Here is a 16,766-nt window from a genome sequence, read left to right as displayed (position 1 = left end):
GCAGGTGGCTGCCTTCTCATTGTGAGCCCTCATGGACTTTCCTTCTCTTAGGTCACTAATCCCTTCATAAAGACGGGCTTCAGGATCTCACCTAACCCTAACTAACTACTTTCCCAAGATCCCATCTACAAATACCATCACACTGCGGGTTGGGGCTTCAATATATGGATTTGGGTGGATAGTAGCATTCAGACCATAACAGCAATGAATATGAATTACAGCCAAAACAGAAATGCATGAATATGTAAATATGAACATATATTGGGATACAGGTTACCATAATGATAATAATAAAAGGCTTAGCATGACTTTTAAAAATTAGTTATTTTATGCTTTACTGTTATATAAAAATAGGCCAATAATAAAATTATATATACAATCAGCTATGTAAAACAAAGGCATGCACAGAAGAAAAACTGAAATGAAACAACATCAAAATATTAACAGCGCTATTTCTGGGCATTAGCACTATGAATGATGTTTACTTTCTTCTTTAATTCTGAATTCACTATAAATAGGAATTCCATACATAACCAGGAAAATATGTTCCATTTAATGCCCCATTGAAGGACAATTTTAAGTTTTTGTATCTTACCAGCCAAATATTTTTTGTAAAGATTTATTTTATTTATTTATGCATATAAGAGCTGGGGTGTAGGCCAGAGGTGCTGGGGGGTGGGAGGATTCACCAGAGACAGTGGGCAGTGGGCGAGACAGGAGAGGTCTGCTATGCCATGTGGGTCAGCTCCCTGGCTATGGATTGAACTCTTGCTGCAGTGGCTGGTGATAGCTTGATAGTGCTGAGTCTTTAACTCCTGTGCCACCAGGGAGGCCCAGTGGAGTATTTTAATGAGGCTTCTTTTGTTCTCTGTTTCCCGGACCTGATGACACAAAAAAAATAAATAAGTAAAATTGGGGTAAAAATGAGCATATGTAAAGCCAAGTACACCCACAAAAGTGATAACATGGTGTACATACTACAAACAGTGGAGAGGCTCTTAGGTCAGTGTGGGCTATACAAGGGGTAGCATTTTGGAAAAAAAAAAAACAGGAGTTACCCTTGCAAGGAGGAGCAGGGAAAGACACCCCCAGAATATAGAGCAGTATATAGACAGCAGCCAGAGGCCAGGAAGTGTGATCTGAGAATGTCAAGTAGGACTGCCTGGAGGCTGGCTGGAGAAAGAGAGAGACATTAGGTAGTGGATGGGCACAGATGGTTGAGTGGATTAGCACAGATGAGCAACAGATTGCTCAAGTTTTGAGAACCACATTAAGGAATATATTTCACATCAGGTCTCAGGACACACACACACCACACACACATACAACTAAAAATGATTTCACAAAAAGTTATTCACCTAAATTTTCTATTATTGCTCTGTTCTATCTCTTTCTATCTGTTTAATATGCTGGTCACAACTAACTACTGACTTACTACCGTGTCACTATTCAATTTGAAAAAACACCAGACCAGAAAATTTTATGTGTGTGTGTTTAATATACATTTATATCTATATTTATTATATAAACCAGTCTTTAGAGATTAAATGGGATATTTTTGGATTAAAATATTTCTCAGAATATATGTTTTAGAATCCTCTAAAAAGACATAAACTAGCAAGGCAATATGATAAAGATATCTCCTTTATTTATAGCAGAACCCATTTAAAACCTGACGTGGGGCAAGGAAATACACCGTGTCTAGGAAAGAAGAGAATCTCCAGAGACAAAGAACTGGGCTTAAGCGAGGAGCTCACTGAAACCTTACCCTAAGGACGCATGGGGGCCAAAGCTGTAGCTGAGGTGCATTTCTAGTTAATACTGGAACTCTGTGTAACAATACTAGCTCTGGATGTATAAGAAATATTAATGAACACAAAAGGAAAATATAGAGAACCAAGAATAAAAGATAACTTTGAAAACTGGACTCCTCAGTTCACAAAAAAGGATTCAAATTTTCTCAGGCCCACAAAAAAGACATATAACAGTGTAATTCCCATAGAAAGGGGAGGTTCCAGGGTCCCTGCCCCACCTAAAGAAGGGTGCTGCAGAGCAACAAGGGGAAGCTAAAAAGGACTTGGGAGAGAAGGCTGGAGGCAGAAGACATAGAGGAGGCACATGGAGCACAGAGACGTGTGAAGAAGCAGCAGCAATTGCATCTCTGCCTTGGGCCTGAACCAGGGACTTGGGTGACATGGAAAGAGACACATGAAAGAGATAGAGATGTGGGTAAGAGTCCCATGAGGAGACTGACAGTGGCAGCCTTTATCTTGAATTGTATTTTGATTTTGTTCTTTACCTTCTAGACTTGCCTGGCCCCTTCGGCCCCTTTCCTATGGGTCCCCACCAGAATGTGCCTTAGACTTATGGCAGCTTTCATGCCCCAGTGGTCCTGCTTGGGGCAACCCTGTTTGCCTGGGCACTTACCCACAAGGGGATGGGTAACTTTGGGTGTTCCACGGGGAAACTATTTTAAATGTAATTTTTCTCTCCTATTGCATACTAATTATATTAAAGTTCTTTTCTGTTGAAGGTTGTAACTACTAAAAATATTTTTGTCTTTTTGCAGCAGAAGGCAGGACCCATTTACAGCATGCAGGTTTGGGCCCCTGGGGTGCCTCTCATTTTTTTCTGCCTGCTAACAGAGAGACTCTGGGGAAGTACAAAGTTACTGATGGAGGCTAAGAGTAGAAAATTTAGGATGTTGGCATCACAAGATCAGAAACTGGAAGGTAGGGGTAGAAATGATTAGCATAGTTGTTAAACCAGCTATAGAAATGAAAAATCCTTAGCTGCCAAACTGCTATAGCAAGTGTCAGGCTGCTATGGAAAGTATCCGGAGGGGGACCTCCTTGGTGGCACAGAGGTTAAAGACAGTGCTGTCAAGCTGTCACCAGCCACTGCAGCACCAGTTGTTAGATCCCTAGCGGGCAGGGAGCAACCCACATGGTGCCACACCCACTGCCTCCCTCAGCAGTGTAGAGGGGATCTGCCTGTTCTGCTCCCTACTCTCTCTGGTGAATCCTCTCACCCGCCCCGCACCCATTTCTTGCATGCATGCATAAATAAATCCTTTTAAAAAAGTATCTGGAGGCGCAGACTAGAGAGGTAGGGATAAGGAGATTGAGGGTCATTGTAGAGAATTACTGGTCCTTACAAAACAACCTAGTCAAACCTTAGAAGTAATTAATTTAACAATGCATAACAATTCCACAAAGGAACAAATCCCTCCCAAAAAGAAGACTTTATCAGTACAATTTCTGCATTGGCAAGAGACAGCTCTCCTGCCCACCTGTGTCTATACAAGCATTTCTTTTAGCAAACCTGTCCCTTTCAAAGGCAGCTCTTTCTGCCCTCTTGTGACTGCAAGCAGTCTTTTTGCTTTTCCTTTTTTATAGAATAAACCTGCCCTTTTGGAGATAACTAATCATCTCTGCCTTGTGGGGAAGCTCACGTGCTGCTGAAAAGGGAGCTCCGGTGAAATTTTCTCAGAAGGTACCCTGAGGACCCCTGCTCAATAAACCCGACAGTCCTGACACTGACATCAGTTACGACAGAACCAAATTCTGTGGATTCAGAGGCACCAGCTACAGGAAAGCAACAAGATGTCTAAACCATTCATTTTTTCCAAAATCATTTATTCACTAAGACGTTAACCTTGAAAGTGGAAAATGGTTGCCCTAACTGCCTCCTCTCTCAAATCACAGCGCAGTGCTCCTTTAAATGGTCTGAAATGTTCCTAAAAGTCATGTTTTTAATCATGAAAGTTGTCAGCCTTGCCTGGTGGCCCTGGGGAAGTTGGGCAGAACACCTCTAGTGGGCACCATACCCACCAGCCTCCTGGATCAGGCATCTCGATGAAAGTTCAGGCCAGGCAGGGGGATGCCTCAGGCAAAGAGATCCTTCCCACCTTCCAACTAGTTTGGCCCTGAAAGTCAAGATTGTTTAGGAACAGAACAACTAGAAGAAATATCAAAGAATCCTACTAATCCCAGAAAAGGCCAGGGAAAAATCTTAACCCAAACCAATGTTTAAGTTTTTTCCCCAACTAGATTTGATTTTTGCTTTTTTTTCCATTTATTTCTCTATATAAATTTTACATGATTGTTCATTTTTGTAGTTTGCTTTCTCCTCTCAGATGTAGTCCCCATAAAATTCTTACCATCAAGTCACCCATGCATCATCACCACAGTCTCTTGTGCTTTTCCTGCCCCTGTTTTGATCCCTCTCCTTCTCCCTCCTCTGCTGAATGACTCCAGTTTATAGTTGCCTGCTAGTTTTGTATTTTTTTCCCTGATCCCTTATTGAGTTCCCCTATGTTCCTCCTATAAGTGAAACTTCAGAAAGAAAAATCTGATATTTTTCTTTTTCCTTCTGATTTGTTTCACTAAGCCTAATTCCTTCCAGCTCCATCCTAGAATTGATCTTTGGAAGGAGGAAGAGGGGCCCAAGAGTTTGGAATCCCTGAGGATTTCTCCTAGAGAATGACAAGGCCAAAACTAAAGGAAAAGCAGTGGTCTACAAAATCTATAATTGAAATAGGGTAATTACAGGACCAGTCTTACAAAAAACTCAAGGGGGAAGGGTGCAGGGGGTGGAAGTATGTGGGGAGGGGGCTGTGACAATTCTCGGGGTCGCACACCTTCAGTGACTAACATCAGTCACTACAAGGCCCAAGGCACCTTTCATACCCATTCCTAAAGCTGTAAGTTGCTCATAAACTTTTTTTTTAACTTTTTCATTAATAGGCTTCTAGGAAAAGATCATCTTAACTTTTTCTTAGCCTGGAGTTGTAATAGGGTGGTCCCCAGGAAAGGGGGAGGTTCCAGAGAGACTCTGAGTTGAGCAGAGAGAAGAAGCTACAGAGAAGACTGAGGAAGGAAAGAAGCAGGATGGAGAGCTGAGCCAGAAGGAGACTTGGAGGAGGCACATGGAGCAGAGAGACATGTGAAGAAACTACTCTTGCCTTTTGGTCATGGACTGGTTGACACAGATGTGGGTGAGAGACCTGTGGGGAGGTGACAGTGACGGTTTTTGTCTTGATGTTGATTTTGCTCTTTTCCCTCCAGACTTGTCTGGTTGTTTCTGATCCTTTTCTGTGGGTCCCCACTGGAAGATGCTTTAGACTTGTGGCAGGCTTTGGGGCCTTGCTCTGGGCCAATCCCATTTGGGTGGACTTTTACCCATGAGAGGACGGGTAACTTTGGGTGCTTGATTTAGAAACTATATTCCGGGGCCTCCCCTAGTGGCGCAGTGGTTGAGCGCTGGGTTGCCAGGCTGCGCGCAGCCTCTGCAGCACCGGTTCGATCCCCGGCCGCCGGCGAGGGTCCCACGAAGCGCGCAGACCTCTCCTGCCACCCGTTGCTCCCCTCAGCAGTGTATTTCGTCAGTCTGCCTGTTCCGCTTCCCGCTCTGGCTCTGGTGAATTCTCTCACCCTCTCACGCTTCTGACTGTACCCAGTGCTTGTATAAATAAATAAATAAATCTTTAAAAAAAAAAAGAAACTATATTCCTTGTCTTTTCTGTATTGTTTCCTAATTGTATTAAAGTTCCTTCCCATTAAAGTCTCATATGTTTTGTGTTGATGCGGCAGATGGCAGAACCCATTTAGAACAGGCAGATTTGCGGGGTCCGGAGTGCCCCTCTCCCTGCCCTGTAACAGAGTCACAGGTCTCAGTCACAGATGATTGAGAGATTAGAATTTGCCCTTACACATTTCTAGGAACACCCCTGATTCCCTCCCAATCCTTGTGTGTACAAAACCATATGCTAATTTAGTAAGCAGATGAGTAGACAGTGAAAATAACTTCGCTGCCCACAGGGATAGAAGACGGAGAATGTTACTTTCTAGGGCAGTTGCTTTCCACCAAGACCCATTGGTCATCTAAATTGCAGGCTTCCCTAATAATGATTAGGAATTTGCTCTCATTGATACTGACTGTCCAGCTGCAGAAGTAACTCACCTTCTCTGTCAACTGTCCTGACAAATTGCAGATCTTTATCTTTGGCTTCAAAGATACTTAGTGGAAAGCTAACACTCAAGAGCATCATAATAACAAGTACAAATACATTTTTTTGTGCATTCTAAAGTTATAGCAATAAAACTTATTCCCATTAATATAATTATATTTTCCTAAAAATGTCATTATGTCAGAATCCCTGTATATATACATTATTTTCTTTTTTAAAAAAGGCTTTGGTTTCTTGTGTGAGACCTAAGTAACTGACAGAGCAACCGGAGGCCTGAGAACCAGTCTCTTAAAGGAAAAATTATTACCGTCCCTATTTTAAAGAAGTGCTGACAACCCTCCTTCCTGGATTGAACGCTGAGCAATTTTACACAGCAAGGTTTGAACTTTGATTCCAGGAAGCCTATGAGGGATGGGCGGGGTCACTGTCAGGGGGGGCAACCCCTGGAAGCCACAGACGGGCGGCGACCGCGGCCTCTTCCAAAATTGCAGGCAGACAGGCCGGCGCGGAAAGCCCCGGCAACCCAGCACCACTCAGTGGGGAAGAGTCCTCACCTGGCCCAGCAGCGCTGATGAGTCCCAGGCTCCGCCCCCGGTCGGAGCCTGATCCCGCCCAACAGACTGTGCTTACGCAAAGGTGCACTTCTAGGGGCCGCCGGTAGGGGGCGCTGGTGAGCGCGTTCGCGGACCCTCAGCCCACACGGGGTTTGGTGAATCCTCTCACGCCCCTCTCCCACCTCTGGCTTATACTCCAGTTCTTGTATGCATAAATAATTAAATCTTTAAAAAAATAAAATAAAAGTGAGTACAGGGCAATAAAAGAGAATGATTTTTACCCAACAGAAAAATAAGGTTGAAATTCTCAGATTCAGCACACCATTTAGAAAGTTCACTTTGGAGGGCTTGGTTTCTGTTGAAATGTTTCACTGTCAGTTTCTGGCCACGAAATAGTTTAGGTAGACTCAGGGCTACTATTGACAAACTTGCACTGACTCTTCCAAACAATAAGCCCCAAAGGAGCCAGGAAACCTAAAAAGCTGGGCAGACAACATATTAGAACAGTCATGAATATGGTTTTCAAGCAAGGAAATGTGACTGTGGAATCTTGTAAATCTCTTGCAATCTAAGATACTTTCCAACCATGTCAAAAGGCTTGGAGGGGCTTCTCTCAGCCTAGCCACACTCATCCATGATCAGAGAGCTAGAAATTGGAGATGTTGTCCCCCAAATTATAGATTTGACCAGAAGATTTCTGAAAGACACAGTCACTCCAGAATATTCTCCAGGCAGAAGTCATTTCTTTGGCTCTTGTAAGTGAAAAGGTTCAAGATGCCCCTCCTTGAGGGAATCCTGAAATAAAACCCATGAGATTCTCAGAACCAAGCAAAGTCCTTGGCATGGAGGGATACCCAGAGGACTCACTAGGACTTCAGATACTCATAAGGGATCTGAGGCTGTCCCTTTAGCAGGAAATAACTTCAGCTGTTTACAGCTCTTTTTAAATTTGAATTCAAACTACCTTTCTTGGAAACAGGAAAAATAGGCATAAAAGACCTATCTTGAGTTTGTTTTCTGGTCCCAAGAATATAAAAAAAGTAGTTTGTCAAACCTGGAAAACGCTGAAGAATGTAAAAATCCCATGCCAATCAAAAAGCACAAATATAAAACTCTCCCCCAACTCCTACCCAAGAGTAAGTGAAGGAATTTGCCTCACAACTTTCAAAAATTCAAAGTGAGAAAATGCTGACAAGAACCTAACAATAAAGTGAGAAAATGCTTACAAGAATGAATAGGAAAGAGATAGCTACAAAAGTCCCACCAGTCACAGGCTCAAGTGATCCTTGTTTACCCATGGCTGCAAACTAAACACCCACAGCTCTGGTTAACATTCAGACAAACAGATATGCAGATATGTAGAGGCCTGACATACGGACATTTTATTGGCTCTCTCTTTAATTTGGAACAAATTTCTCCAGATCACAGTTCCTTGCATGTGCACCAAGTTTCCCTGGCTTCTCTGAAATAAGCTCAGCACCTACTAGGTGAATCATACATGGACAGGACACAGCATTATGTAATTTCTCCTGTCAGACAACTTTCCTCCTTGTCTACCTTGCAAATTCCTTCTCAGCTTTTAAGAGTTGCTGAAGTTTCCCCTCTTCTGTAACATTACCATCTCCTGCCACAAGCATTGCAGTTTTTCTGTTTAAGGCATATTACCACATTTTGGGCATGAAGGTACATTGGTACAAAGGAGAGCATTTTAGAAATGATAATGCACATATCCTCAGACATAACCATCTTACTGCCAGTACTTTCTCTAGTTAACTTAGGTAAGCTACACGGACGTTCTAACACTATTCATTCTAACAAAAGAGTGGAAACAATTCAGATGCACATTAATTTGAGTCTGGTTAAAGACAATGGAATATAATGCAATTGTTCAGAAGGACCAAGAAGTTCTCTCTATGCTGGTATCTGTAATTCCCACCCCACCCCCACTCCTTTAATTTGTCTAATAGAGAATCCTTTCTCCCTACCTCATTGAGGGATGATTGATAAATTCATAGAGAATCTTGACAGAGCACAGCAACCCACTGAAATTTGCTTTTCTCTCTCCTCTTCCTTGGGTATGAGGTATGAGGGGAAGGGGATGATGATATGATACCCAAACATTCCACCCTGGCATCAGAGTTATTCTGAGCTAAAGGAAATTAAGAAAAAACAGACATAGGAAGAACTCCTCTACCCTCTCCATATGTACCGAAAGGTAGGACATAAATTCCCCTTGTTAAGATGATTCTTGCTCCCATACATGAAAGAGGGGAACAACCTTTGTCGCCAAAGATGGCATCTAGATGAGTCTGCATAAACACATTGAATAAAATAACCCTTATATTCCACTTGCTTCTCCATATACTTACCCACATAATTTATGGTCCCTAAAACTCTTCTTTTGTTGTCCAGTAACTTTTCCCTTCATTAAAATGGTATTAAACTTCCAACTCTAATCACTTCTTCAAGTTTTCACTTCTTTCTTTGTATAGGCCTTCTGCATAAAAATATTAAAAACATCACTTATATCTGTATTTTGCACAGCAGACCTCTCCTATCTTGCCTGCTGCTATCCACCTTTTCTGTTCTCCAAAAATAAATACATAAATAAATCTGTAGCCTTTTTTTCTCCTGTTAATCTGTCAGTTTCACTTACAGAACTCAGAAACAGAACCTAAGAAGATAGAATAAAAGCTTAGTCCTCCCTACACAGGTATGTCAGAAAAGCTCACCGCATTAGCAATTCTGAAGTCAAGCTATGGAAATGTTGAAAACACAAGAGAGAGAGCTCTATTATTTCCAGAAGCAGTGCTGATGAACACTGCCTCTAGCCTTTGCTATTTTATAGGGAAGCTACAAAGATGTGCCAGCTATTCTCCCCCATCTTCTTCCAAAGACTTTATTATGTATCAGGACCTTTTATCTAACTGTCTTGCATAAAAAGTTTAGGTCCTGTACAATCACAAAGAAATAAATTATTCTACTCTCAAGGAGTCTAATGGTCCAGCACAGAACAACTGAAAGAAGGGGGTTCCACAAAGCAAATGCCAACACAGAGCTGCATAAGTTAATAAAGGTGACTGTAGAACAAAAACTCACCTAACCCAACAGAATTCTCACAGGTTTCTCTTCCCAATATGTGTAGACTCCAGTTGAGGCTTGTGTTTCAGTCCCAGGCCAAACCAACCACTTCCTATTTTTAGGACTATAAGTAGTTTACTTAACCTCCGTGTGACCCCATCCATAAAATGGGGATACTAGGATCTACCTCAAAGGGAAGTTAGAATTAGTAAAAGAGAGAGAGCATATAAAGTATTTGGCACAATGCCTGGTAGTTAGTGCCAAGTAAGTGTTAATGATTACTATCATCATGTTATCAATCTGAAATTTTGAAGATGTTCCTCAGACTTTATTCTGCTATGAGGTATCAATGGAGCATGAAATTTATGAAGGAAGATTATTCATTTGTACATCTCAAGTCAACCTCATACTCACACTGTTGAGTAATTCATTTATTTATTGAGAGGGGAGAAATTACACAAAAGTTCAGATCATTTTAGATGAAGACCTTTTTCCTAGCACAGGTGTTATAGAAGCAGCACATGTTTGACAGCTTTTGAACTTTTATGATGTTTTTCACTGCAAATACAAAAGAAGCAAAACACTGACATTTGCTTCTTTAAAGTCCCATGAATTTATTTTCACAAGACACATGAAATATTGATGCCATTTTACTTCCACCACAAAAATCAATAAGCCATTTTTGGTCAAGGTCAGACTCAGGCTTCCATCTACAGCTGAAGGTTATCAAGCCAGCTGTGAGAGAAATGATTCTTCTCCTAGTCTCATTCAGTACTCTTTGGCCTATCTTTACATCAAGTTTCAGAATAAAGTCACTTCTAAATAAGCCTTTGGGGCCTTCCTGGTGGCACAAGGGGTTAAGCACAGCACTATGAAGTGGTCCACAGCCTCTGCAGCACGAGTTCGCTCCCCGGCCGGCCAGGGAGAAACCCACAGGGCACAGCAGGCCTCTCCTGACTTGCCCGCTGCTCCCCTCAGCAGTGTATTTCAGTCAGTCTGCCTGTTCTGCTCCCCACTCTGTCTCTGGTGAATCCTCTCACCCCCTGCATCGCTGGCCTGTACCCCAGCTCTTGTATGCATAAATAAATAAATCTTTAAAATAAATAAATAAATAAGCAAGCTTTTGTGAGAAAACATGTCTTCTATACTCTGATAGTCAGGTGAGTTCACCTTAATTGAAGTACAAGGTTTCTGAGGTTGGCTGAAAGGAACTAAAGTTCTGTATGTGTGAAACTGAGAGAGTACACTGGTCCTCAAGAAGGAAAAGAGAGTCCTCTACACAACAGCTGAAGACCACAAAATTGAGACACGATTTACCCGATATCATGGTGGAACATCTAACAGAGGGGAGGGTTTCAATGACAGACCTTACTGGCTAAAAGTGACCCTACAAGAAAAAAATCAATAGGCAAGAAAGGTCAAATGTGATAGATTTTTTTTTCCCCAAACAGAGTGTAGGTGATACTATACAAGTTGTAGGAAACACATGTCAACCAACAAGGCACTTAAAACTGAAACGGAAGAGATACCATACTGAGGATAATTGCTTATATTTTCTTTTCTGAACAAAATGGATCTGCAGACGGAACAACAACAACAACAAAAAACCTGAGAGAACAGTGATTATCACTACATTAAGAAAGAATGATTTTTATATTTTTATTTATAGATTTTTTAATCTGGCTGTATTTTCTAAAATAAAAAATAATTACTTTCCTCTTTAATTATGGATTTTTTTTAATGGATAAGACTGGTTATCCAGTTGTAGATGAGGGACAATCTGAGATATTATCTGCAGCTACATAAATCTCCCCCATTAGACTCAAGACCCTCAAGGATGAGACCCTCAAGGATTCCTTCAAACCCCAAAACACTACTAACACAGGACCTAAATACACGTTGGCTCTATTGAGAAATATTAGCAAATTAATTTGTTTGTGGTCAAAAACACAAAGTAGGTGGCCCTGGTATAACCTCAGGAAGGTGCAAAAGGAAATGAAGTGTGAGCCTTTCTCACCAATATTTGGCAGGATTTTGAAAGGACATTCTTTCCAAAATGGTTCCCTTATAGGGTAAACATCAGTGACCCCGCCCCTCCGTCTAGAGCGCCTTCGGTCGCATTGCGTGCCCCTGGGGGTGTGAGTGCAAGAGGAGGGTGCAGGTGTTCTCCGGGGGAAAGCTTTACCAATCCCCCAAGAGGGAAGGGGGCCCAGTTTCCCCATGGTTGAAGGGGATCCAGTTTCCCAATTGGGGTAGGGGGGCCCCTAACCCAGTGGGGTCTGACGGTCACCGAAACCCCTCACCTGCGCCCCCAAGCTGAAACCCTGGGAAGCGCACCTTTGCGCAGGCAGAGTCCGGGGGCGGGGTCAAGCTCCAGCCTGGGGCATAGCCAGAGGCTCAGCAGCACTGCTGGGCCAGGTGAGGACTCTTCCCCTCTGAGTGGGGCTGGGTTGCCCGGGGCTTTCCGCGCCGGCCTGTCTGCCTGCAATTTTGGAAGAGGCCGAGGTCGCCGCTTGTCTGTGGCTTCCAGGGGGTGCCCCCCGTGACAGTGACCCCGCCGCTCCGTCATGGGCGTTTTTGGGGGCACGGCCTGGCCCTAGGGGTGTGATTGCAAGAGGAGGGTGCAGGTATCCACCAGGGGGAAGGGGACCCGTTCCCAAAACGGGCTTGAGAACCTGGTCCCTGTAGGGGTCTTAGGACCCCGTAACCCGGTTGGTGTAGAGGGCCCCCAAGCCCCGTGGGGGATGAGGGTCCGCGAAGTCCCTGACCAGCGCCCCCTCAAGGCGGCCCTGAGAAGTGCACCGTTGCGCAGGCAGAGTCCAGTGAGCAGGGTCAGGCTCCAGCGGGGGGCGGAGCCGGGGCTCATCAGCGCTGCTGGGCCAGGTGAAGACTCTTCCCCTCTGAATGGGGCTGGGTTGCCCTTGCCTTTCCCCGCCGGCCTGTCTCTCTGCAATTGTGGAAGAAGACGCGGTCGCCGCTCGTCTGTGGCTTACAGGGGGTGCCCTCCCTGACAGTGACCCCGCCCCTCCATCAAGGACGTCTTCAGGCGCACGGCCTGCCCCTGGGGTTGTCAGTGCTATAGGAGGGTGCAGGTGTGTCCCGGTGGGAAGATTGACCGTTTCCCAAGGGGGAAGAGAGCCCTGTACCCCCATGGGGGAAGTGGGTCCCGTTTCCCCATGGGGGTAGAGGTCCCCCAAACCCCGTGTGGGCTGAGGGTCCGCGAACGCGCTCACCAGCGCCCCCTCCCGGCGGCCCCTAGAAGTGCACCTTTGCGTAAGCACAGTCTGTTGGGCGGGATCAGGCTCCGACCGGGGGCGGAGCCTGGGACTCATCAGCGCTGCTGGGCCAGGTGAGGACTCTTCCCCACTGAGTGGTGCTGGGTTGCCGGGGCTTTCCGCGCCGGCCTGTCTGCCTGCAATTTTGGAAGAGGCCGCGGTCGCCGCCCGTCTGTGGCTTCCAGGGGTTGACCCCCCCGACAGTGACCCCGCCCATCCCTCATAGGTGTCTTTGGGAGCACGGCCTGGTCCTGGGGGTGTGATTGCGAGAGGAGGGTGCAGCTATCCACCAGGGGGAAGGGGACCCGTTCCCAAAACGGGCTCGAGAAGCGAGTCCCTGTAGGGGACTTAGGACCCGTAACCCCGTTGGTGTAGAGGGACCCACAGCCCCGTTGGGGATGAGGGTCCGCGAAGTCTCTGACCAGCGCCCCCTCAGGGCGGCCGTGAGAAGTGCACCGTTGTGCAGGCAGAGACCAGTGGGCGGGGTCAGACTCCGGCCAGGGGCGGAGCCTGGGGCTCATCAGCGCTGCTGAGCCAGGTGAAGACTCTTCCCCTCTGTGTGGGGCTGGGTTGCCAGGACCTTTCCCCGCCTGCCTAGCTGCCTGCAGTTTCGGAAGAGGCCGCGGTCGCCGCTCGTCTGTGGCTTACAGGGGATGCCCTCCCTGACCGTGACCCCGCCGCTCCGTCTGGGGCATCTTGGGACGCACGGCCAGTCCCTGGGGGTGCGAGTGCGAGAGGAGGGTGCAGGTGTGCCCTGGGGGGAAGATTGACCGTTCCCCCAAGTGGGAAGAGTGCCCCGTTCCCCCACGGGGGAGGTGGGTCCCGTTTCCCCATGGGGGTAAAGAGCCCCCTAAACCCGTGGGGGCTGAGGGTCCCGAACCCTCTCACCAGCGCCCCCTATCGGCGGCCCTGAGAAGAGCACCTTTGCGCACGCGCCGTCCAGTGGGCGGGGTCAGGCTCTGGGCCAGGGGCGGAGCCTCGGGCTCTTCATTCGCTGCTGGGCCAGGGGAGGACTCTTCCCCTCTGAGTGGTGCTGGGTTGCCGGGGATTTCTGCGCCGGCCTGTCTGCCTGCAGTTTTGGAAGAGGCCACGGTCACCGCTCGTCTGTGGATTTCAGGGGGTGCACCCCCTGACAGTGACCCCGCCCCTCCGTCTAGGGTGTCTTCGGGCACACGGCTTGCCCCTAGGGGTGTGAGTGCGAGAGGAGGTTGCAGGTGTGCCCCGGGGGAAAGACTCACCGTTCCCCCAAGGGGGAAGAGTGCCCCGTTCCCCCATGCGGGAAGGGTGCCCCGTTTCCCCATGGGGTAGAGGTCCCCCAACCCCCATGGGGACTGAGGATCCAGACTCCCTCACCAGCGCCCCCTAGCGACGGCCCTGAGCAGTGCACGTTTGCGAATGCAGAGTCCAGTGGGCGGGGTCAGGCTAGGGCCAGGGCGGAGCCTGGGGCTCATCAGCGCTGCTGGGCCAGGTGAGGACTCTTACCCTTTCAGTGGGGTTGGGTTGCCCTGGGCTTTCTGCGCCGCCCTGTCTGCCTGCAGTTTTGGAGGAGGCCGCGGTAGCCGCTTGTCTATGGCGTACAAGGGGTGCCGTCTCGGACAGTGACCCCGCCCCTCCGTTTAGGGCGCCTTTGGTCGCTTGGCGTGCCCCTGGGGCTGTGAGTGCGAGAGGATGGTGCAGGTGTTCCACGGGGGAAAGATTTACCAATCCCCCAAGGGGGAAGGGGGCCCAGTTTGCCCATGGTTGAAGCGGACCTGTTTCCCAATCAGGGTAGGGGGCCCCCTAACCCCGTGGGGGCCTAGGGTCCCCAAAACCCCTCACCTGCACCCTCAAGCGTAGACCCTGAGAAGAGCCCCTTTGCGCAGGCAGAGTCTGGGGGCGGGGTCAAGCTCCAGCCGGGGGCGGAGTCTGGGGCTCATCAGCGCTGCTGGGCCAGGTGAGGACTCTTCCCCTCTGTGTGGGGCTTGCTTGCCGGGGCCTTTCCCCGCTGTCCTGTGTCTCTGCAGTTTTGGAGGAAGCCGCGGTCGCCATTCGTCTGTGGCTTACAGGGGGTGCCCTCCCTGACAGGGACCCTGCCCCTCCGTCAAGGACGTCTTCAGGCGCACGGCCTGCCCCTGGGATTGTCTGTGCGAGAGGAGGGTGCAGGTGTGACCCGGGGGGAAGATTGACCATTCCCCTAATGGGGAAGAGTGCCCCGTACCCCCATGGGGTAAGTGGGTCCCGTTTCCCCATGGGGGTAGAGGTTCCCCAAACCCCATGGGGACTGAGGTTTCCGAACTCCCTCACCAGCGCCCCCTAGCGGCGGCCCTGAGCAGTGCACCTCTGCGCATGCATAATCCAGTGGGCGGGGTCAGCCTCCGGCCGGGGGCGGAGCCTGGGACTCATTAGCGCTGCTGGGCCAGGTGAGGACTCTTCCCCTCTGAGTGGTGCTGGGTTGCCCGGGGTTTTCCACGCCGGCCTGTCTGCCTCTAGTTTTGGAAGAGGCCGCGGTCGCCGCTCGTCTGTGGCTTCCAGGGGTGCCCACCCTGACAGTGACCCCGCCCCTCCCTCATGGGCGTCTTTGGGGGCACGGCCTGGCCCTGGGGGTGTGAGTGCGAGAGGAGGGTGCAGGTATCCACCAGGGGGAAGGGGACCTGTTCCCAAAACGGTCTTGAGAACCGGGTCCCTGTAAGGGACTTAGTACCCCGTAACCCCGTTGGTGTAGAGGGACCCGCAACCCGTGGGGGATGAGGGTCTGGGAAGTCCCTGACCAGTGCCCCCTCTCGGCGGCCCTGAGAAGTGCACCGTTGCGCAGGCAAAATCTGGTGGGCGGGGCCAGACTGCGGCCGGGGGCGGAGGCCGGGGCTCATCAGCGCTGCTGGGCCAGGTGAAGACTATTCCCTTCTGAGTGGGGCTGGGCTGCCGGTGCCTTTCCCCGCCGGCCTGTCTGCCTCTAGTTTAGGAAGAGGCCGCGGTCGCCGCTCGTCTGTGGTTTCCAGGGGGTGCCCCCCCGACAGTGACCCCGCCCCTCCCTCATGGGCGTCACAGGGAGCACGGCCTGGCCCTGGGGGTGTGAGTGCGAGAAGAGGGTGGAGGTGTGCCCCCGGGGGAAGATTGACCGTTCCCCAAGGGGAAGGGTGCCCCGGTCCTAAGGGGGAAGTGGGTCCCATTTCCCCATGGGGGTAGAGATCCCCCTAAACCCGTGGGGACTGAGGGTCCGCGAACCCTCTCACCAGCGCCCGCTACCGGCGGCCCTGACAAGTGCACCTTCGCGCACGAGCCGTCCAGTGGGCGGGGTCAGGCTCTGGGCCAGGGGCGGAGCCTCGGGCTCTTCATTCCCTGCTGGGCCAGGGAAGGACTCTTCCCCTCTGAGTGGTGACAGTTGCCCGGGGATTTCCCCGCCGGCCTGTCTGCCTGCAGTTTTGGAAGAGGCCACGGTCACCGCTCGTCTGTGGCTTCCAGGGGGTGCCCCCCTGACAGTGACCGTGGCGTCTTCAGGCGCACGGCATGCCCCTAGGGGTGTGAGTGCGAGAGGAGGTTGCAGGTGTGCCCCGGGGGAAAGACTCAGCGTTCCCCCAAGGGGGAAGAGTGCCCCGTTCCCCCATGGGGGAAGGGTGCCCCGTTTCCCCATGGGGGTACAGGTCCCCCAAACCCCATGAAGGCTGAGGTTCCCGAACTCCCTCACCAGCGCCCCCTAGCGGCAGCCCTGAGAAGTGCCCCTTCGCGCATGCAGAGTCCAGTGGGCGGGGTCAGGCTAGGGCCAGGGCGGAGCCTGGGGCTCATCAGCGCTGCTGGGCCAGGTGAGGACTCTTACCCTTTCAGTGGGGCTGGGTTGCCCTGGGCTTTCTGCGCCGCCCTGTCTTCCTGCAGTTTTGGAAGAGGCCGCGGTCGCCGCTTGTCTGTGGCGTA

General features: G+C 49.2%; 2 long non-coding RNA genes across 2 annotated transcripts; both read right to left on the bottom strand.

The window, feature by feature from the left end:
- Window positions 1-395: 395 nt before the first annotated feature.
- Window positions 396-14,814, bottom strand: LOC129146220 (uncharacterized). Its single transcript, XR_008552727.1, has 4 exons — window positions 14,700-14,814; window positions 14,364-14,533; window positions 13,804-13,950; window positions 396-881 (listed from the first exon to the last, which is right to left on the bottom strand). It is a non-coding gene; the product is annotated as an uncharacterized LOC129146220 (long non-coding RNA).
- Window positions 6,758-12,957, bottom strand: LOC129146219 (uncharacterized). The gene is made up of 4 exons (XR_008552726.1): window positions 12,874-12,957; window positions 11,944-12,553; window positions 8,895-9,022; window positions 6,758-7,007 (listed from the first exon to the last, which is right to left on the bottom strand). It is a non-coding gene; the product is annotated as an uncharacterized LOC129146219 (long non-coding RNA).
- Window positions 14,815-16,766: the final 1,952 nt, after the last annotated feature.

The sequence above is a fragment of the Talpa occidentalis genome, unplaced genomic scaffold, assembly GCF_014898055.3.
Source record: "Talpa occidentalis isolate TD23 unplaced genomic scaffold, MPIMG_talOcc4v2.1 talOcc4.19, whole genome shotgun sequence".
Taxonomy (NCBI): domain Eukaryota; kingdom Metazoa; phylum Chordata; class Mammalia; order Eulipotyphla; family Talpidae; genus Talpa; species Talpa occidentalis.
The sequence above is the reverse complement of the archived record's forward strand: the minus strand, read 5'-3'. Positions and strand labels throughout refer to the sequence as shown.